This window comes from Muntiacus reevesi, chromosome 22 (genome assembly GCF_963930625.1).
Source record: "Muntiacus reevesi chromosome 22, mMunRee1.1, whole genome shotgun sequence".
NCBI lineage: Eukaryota > Metazoa > Chordata > Mammalia > Artiodactyla > Cervidae > Muntiacus > Muntiacus reevesi.
The window spans coordinates 14,081,649-14,087,648 of record NC_089270.1 but is presented as its reverse complement, the minus strand read 5'-3'; the positions used below and the strand labels follow the sequence as shown (position 1 = coordinate 14,087,648).

General features: G+C 48.8%; 1 pseudogene; it reads left to right on the top strand.

Annotated features, from left to right (window-relative positions):
• The first annotated feature begins 534 nt into the window (after positions 1-534).
• The window catches only part of LOC136152725 (epididymis-specific alpha-mannosidase-like), a 107,746-nt pseudogene continuing 102,280 nt past the window's right edge, over positions 535-6,000 (top strand).

The following is a 6,000-nucleotide window of genomic DNA, read 5'->3' as shown; positions in this document are numbered from 1 at the left end:
CCAGTGTCCCAGCCTCGGCAACTCATCAATGAAGGGATGGTTTGACTTAACACCAGTGATTGAAGTTCTCTGAGTCTTAGTTCTCTCATCTTAAAATGCAGACATTAGCCTCCAGCTCTCTTGGTGTTCAGAAGACTATATTTGATGGAAGCCCTTGGGGCATTTAAGTGAATTGTTTATCAAATCTGGAGCTTTCTTCAGTCTCCCTGACCTCAGGTCATTTTTTTTTTTTTTTTTTTTTGACCTCAGATCATTGTGGCAGCTTGTAAGTCATGAATAAAGGCAAGACTATTTAGATGATTCTAGGATGGAGCCCTTTGTATCAGTGTCTACAGCAGCAAGACCCTGCTTGGCCTGGTAGATGACACTCCAGTCCTGGAGAAGGGCAAGGGACCCTGAAGGAGTTAGGGGGTGAGCGGCCACCCTTCAGTCACTGAGGAGGCTGATCTCTTTGCAGGACACAGGCTTCTCTATGAAACGTTTGGGATCCGGCTGCAGTTCTCCTGGCAGGTGGACTCATTCGGCCAATCCGCCATGACTTCCACCCTGTTTGCCCTGGCGGGTTTCAGTGGCCACATCATCTCCCGGATAGACTATGGCCTGAAAGAGGCCATGCAGAAGGACCAGGTGAGCCGTGAATCACATCCACAGCTGCCAGCTCACCTCTGCTTTTTCCCCCTCTCTTCCTTCCTGCATCTCAGAGTCCCTGCTATTCTCCTGAGCATTTGGGATATTGGTGGCTTCATAGGCCATGGGATGTCCCAGGCCCATCTTTGCCCTGCTGTGCCCTCCGGCATGAGTGGTTCTCTCCTCCCACAGGTCTAGCTCCTGGCTGAGCTGCAGGCCCAGCTCGGATGCCTGTAGCTCTGAGTCCCTTCCCCCTTCAGCTGGGCTGGTGCTGCCTTCTTCTTTGAGTCTCCAAAGGGACTGGCACAGACCTGCACTCAGTAAACCGTGATCAATGCAGAGGGGAGGTGGTGGGGGTTCAGGGTACCTGGGATGTAATAACTCTTCTGATGGGTGGGCAGCGAGCATGAATGAATGTAACACTCAGCAACCACACAGACACTGCCTTTGCCATCTATGAAATGCCAGGCCTGGTGGGAGCCGCTGCCCTCTGGGTTTCCTTTAAAACAACAGTCTTATGATGTAGTTTCTGTATTTCCTGGGGCTGTCTGAAGAAAGTACCGAAAACCGGGGAACTTCTAACAACAGAGATGTGTTGTTAACAGGCCCGGAGGTCAGCAGGCCGATGTCAACCCTGGACACGGCCATGTGCCTTCTGAGAGTGCTCGGGTGGGTCAGGTCCAGGCCTCTCTCTGCTTCTGGTGGCCTCAGGCATCCTTGGCCTGGAGACGGCTGACTTCTCCCGTGTCTTCACGTCATCTCCCTCTGAGCATGTCTGGATCTAATTGCCCCCTTTTTAAGACCCTAGTCATATTGGAATCAGGACCCTCCCTCAAGATCTCTTTTTTCTTCAATCATTTCTGTAAAGGCTTTATTTCCAAATAAGGCCTCATGAGCTAATGATGTTAGGAATTCAGTATATATTTTCTGGGGGAAGCCATTCAACCCATAACAAGTAGTACTAAAATTACCCACTTTTACAGATAGGTAAATAAAGCCACAAATGTAACGATTCTGTGCAGGATGACTCTGATGATAAAGTTCTGGAGAGCAGTGGTAACATGGCCAGCAGGATTTATAAGAAAGATTTTGGGTTCTTGGTGGGCAAGAGAAGTGAGCTTTATAATGACCTCGCTAAGTACCTCACTGATCACTACACACACTTCCTATGGCAGCTCGATTCTCCTGCAGGTGAGTCTGGGAGCTGGGTGTGACTCCCAGAGATTCATGTGCAGAAACCAAATCACAGAGGAGTCAGGAACACTGCCTGGAGCCAGAGCTAGGATTTTATTTCTGCTTTGTAGCCCTGAACACTTTCTAACTATTAAAACTTCAAAATGGACTGTACCCGTAGTGAGAGGTGATGAGCTCCCCATGTCTTGGGGCATTCAAGCAGAGTTACAATATGGCTGGAAGGCCCTGGTAGCAGCTCTTGCCCTGAGGAGGGGTGGGGTGAACATGCAGGCAGGTGCCTTCTGAAGGGTAGATTCCTCCACCCACTGTGGCTTTGGGAGATAGGGAGGAAGCAGAGGGAGATGTTGACCATGAAACACAGACAGGAGTGGGGTGCAGGCAGCCATGAGATTCAGAGAGGAGAGCCTGGCAGCCCTGTTGCCCCTGGGCCCTCAGTCTGTTCCCTCTGGGTTTGCAGGGCCTGTAGTTCATGTGTAGAGGATCCAGGTCCCTGTTGGCGCAGCAGGAAATCTTCACACGCGTCCTGGATGAGAACGGCTACTGCCCGTGAGCTCTTGCCTTGGACCAGACCCTGTTTCCAGCCCTGTCCCTGCACGCTCAGCCCCCACCCTCACGGCCACCCCTGAGGGGACTCAATGAGCACCCATCTTACAGAAAGAACAACTGAGGTCTAGACACCCAGCCAAGGTCCTGTGGTAGCAGCCGTGGGGGCAGCAACATTGGGCTCAGGAGGCTGCTCCAAGGCCTCCAAGGAGGGAAGAGCCCTCCCGCAGGCTGTCTGGTTGGAAGACCTAGGTTCAGTCCCCTTCTGTCCCTTTATTCCTGTGAGGCCACAGGCAGGGGTGAGCCCCTCTTTGAATCGGGGAGACTGTCAGCAGGATGAAGGGGCAGCTGGGAGAAGAGACCGGGCGGGGACTCCCTATCATGCTCTGGGCGCCCTGCAGGGTGACGTGCCCGAGATCCCACAGGGCTGAGAGGTGGTGCCTTCTGGCCACAAGGCTCTCGTTGCTCACCACTAGCTTGTCCTTCCAACTGATGGGAGATAGAGGCCCCGAGCAAGGTCTGCAGGCTCGTTGAGCCCCACTGCTCTCCTGGAGCACAGGCTGCCTCCTTCCCCGGGTGGGGCCCCCTAACACTCCTCTCTGTCTCATTTTTACTGGGATGGAGAGCCCGTCTTCCCAGATCTACCCAATGATGGCGTGTATTCCAACATGGACACACCTGCTACCCAGACAAACATCAAATTCTGTGCCAACAGTGTGTTAAAGAATGTGGAAGAGCATGCCATCTGGTTCCAGACACCACATGTCCTCTGGCCCTGGGTAAGTCGGGGTCCCAGGCCCTGGTTCCCCAACTCATCCCAAGGCCTGCTCTGATTGGACCACCGTGGGCTCATGTCCACCTCTCACCAGATCAGTCTCCATCCGGGCAGTGGGCCAGGCAGCCATCCCAGCCCTGACTCAGACCTCCTCCCCTGCAGCCCCCGCCCCTCGAGTCCTCATCCACTCTACCAGCTCTTTCCCCCACCCTGGATCACCCCAGACTCTCTCATCCGAAATGCAGCCCCTCACCCAAGTGGGTCTCCTGCTTCTACCCAGCCATCTCCTCCTTTTCTTTTTGCAGGGCTGGGGGGCCTGAATCCTGGCTGCTTCTGGGTCAAGGCATGCCTCTGCCGTATAGCACCAGCTGAACAGTAATAGGGAGACCCCCTGTTAGATTAAGGCTCATCAGTCCTCACAGCTGGAACAGCATGTGGGAAGTCTTCCATTTTCACACTAGGGCACTGTGGACTTGAGAGAACCCAGTGCACTGATTTTTCTGGTTCTGCCTGTGTGTCTGTTTCTGGTGATACTGGCCATGTGAAAGAGAAACAGTCTCTATCACCATGTCTGATTTTCTTCCCCACGATGTGAATAGCAGGAAGTTGTGTATACAAGCAAAAAGGAGGCCTAGCACTAAGAGACATTAAGGACCCAGAGCAGGTGGCAACCACCGGAGCATCGAGTGAGAAATACTCTGATCATCAATGCTTACTCTCGACAGATTTGCAAACAGCAGGAGAAAATGATGGAGGAAATGTTCGCACATTGTGGACTGAGGAAAGCATGGGGGTTTATCCATGGTTTAACTTCAATTTTAAATGAACCAAAAAAGTCTCTTGAAGGCCTAGTAAACATGCATTGTACATCTGTATTAACCATGAAAGAAAATAATGCATTTTAAAAAATCAAATTGGAGTGACTGTGGTTCAGGCATCCAAATGGGAGCTCAGCGCCCATTATACATGTAGATTCAGATATGTTCCTGTATTACTGAGAACTTGAATTTTCTGAACTGTATCAGACTCAAGGACATCACCAGCCACTCTCAAAACATCTTCTCCAAGCTGCCATCTTTAAACTTATGGCCCCAAGATCTCCTCTTGCAAACTTTCTCTCACTTTAGGAATAGTAGCGACAGATAAGACAACTTGAGTCATAACCTCCCAGTAAAAGGCACTAGATTGTTTAGCCAGAATAGTACTAGACAACCAATTGCCTTAAATGATATTTCTGCCTAAAAAATAGATACACATGTGTACTGATTCATAGCTCCTATTGTGTGTGCCTGCTCAATTGTGTACAATTCTTTACAACCCCGTGGACTGTAGCCCACCCAGATATTCTGTCATGGGATTTTCCAGGCAAGAATACTGGAGTAGGTTGACATTTCCTCCTCCAGGGGGAATCTTCCCAACCCAAGGATTGAATCAGCATCTCTTACATCTCCTACATTGGCAGGCAGATTCTTTACCACTGAACCACCTGGGAAGCCCACAGCTCCAGTTATGTATATATTAAGATTAGTACAGAAGTTGAAATTGAAGTAAAGAGTGTAATTAAAAAAGGCTGCTTGGCTAAAGAATGTATCTAAAGAGGATCCAAAGAGTAAAGAACTTACTCTTCTGACTGTATCTGGTATAAAAGGATTCTTTTAAGGAGTACTACAAGGGTGCATTTTATCAGTATTCTTCTTATAATATGTCTACTAATTTTTAAATGCTTTTCCAGGCCCCAGGAAAAGCTATCTAAGAGAGATAAAGTTCTCATAACACAGACTATTCACACTAAACCTGGGGCTCCAGAATTCTTTAATGTGATAGTCAATGGTTTTCTCACTTTTAATCTTGAACAACTGACTTCACCCACCTTCTGCAGGACATATTCAGGGGGGTCGTCACTCTTGTTCCTCTCAGGACTAAGGAGTGTCCAAGAAATAGGGGGATTGAAAGTGAACCTGAAACTACCGCGTCTTCCCGTGGTCTAACACTTCACTCCCCTGAGTCCCCAGCCTCTTGTTTAGTGAAAAGCTTTAGCCTCCTAGACCTTCTCTGAGTTCCAAAGTGTAAATTTAATCAGAGAAGTGACAAAATGCAGAAACAAGGAGAAGCAATAAAAGAAGAGAAAATAACAACAGTTTAGCCGTAAAACAATGTCAGACCTTTAGTTCCCCCTCAAGAGCTGTAGGTAATTACTTGATTCGTACTTTGAGTTGTTTATATGGAAACTAGACACCCTCCAACTGGGTGAAAACTGCTTAACTCTAGCCTGTAGATCCCAGAAGGCTGATGATTGAGATTCCAATAACATCAACCAGAGAACAATGTATGAGCTGATCACACACCCTTCAATCCTCCCCCGAATGCTACCTTAAAATCTCTTCCCTGAAAGTCACCAGGGGCTTAGGGTCTTCTGGGCATGACTTGCCTCTTTTCCATGCTTGATGTCCTGCACTAAGCAATTTCCTGTCTGGTATCAGTTGATTGGCTTCTCTCTGCTTCAGAGCGGCAACAGCACTGCTGTCTGCCCCTGGAGGGCCAGTATGAGGGGAAAGAATCGGGAGTGTTACAGAAATAGGTTAGTTTGCCCAACACAGAGAAGCCAATTTTAAGTCATTGAGGTTTGGAGCAGAAAGAGGGTTTATTCATGAGGAAGCCAAGGGAAGAGATAGAAAGTCAATCTCTAATCCACCTTCCTGAAGTCAGGGGCTCAAGGTATTTATGAGATAAATAAATCTCACTTATTTATCTGATGATAAATCTGGTCTGATGAGTGGGGAGCACAGAGAATGGTGATCAGAAATAAGAAAATGATGGTGGAAGTTCCTTGGTGGTCCAGTGTTTAGGACTCTGTGCTTTCG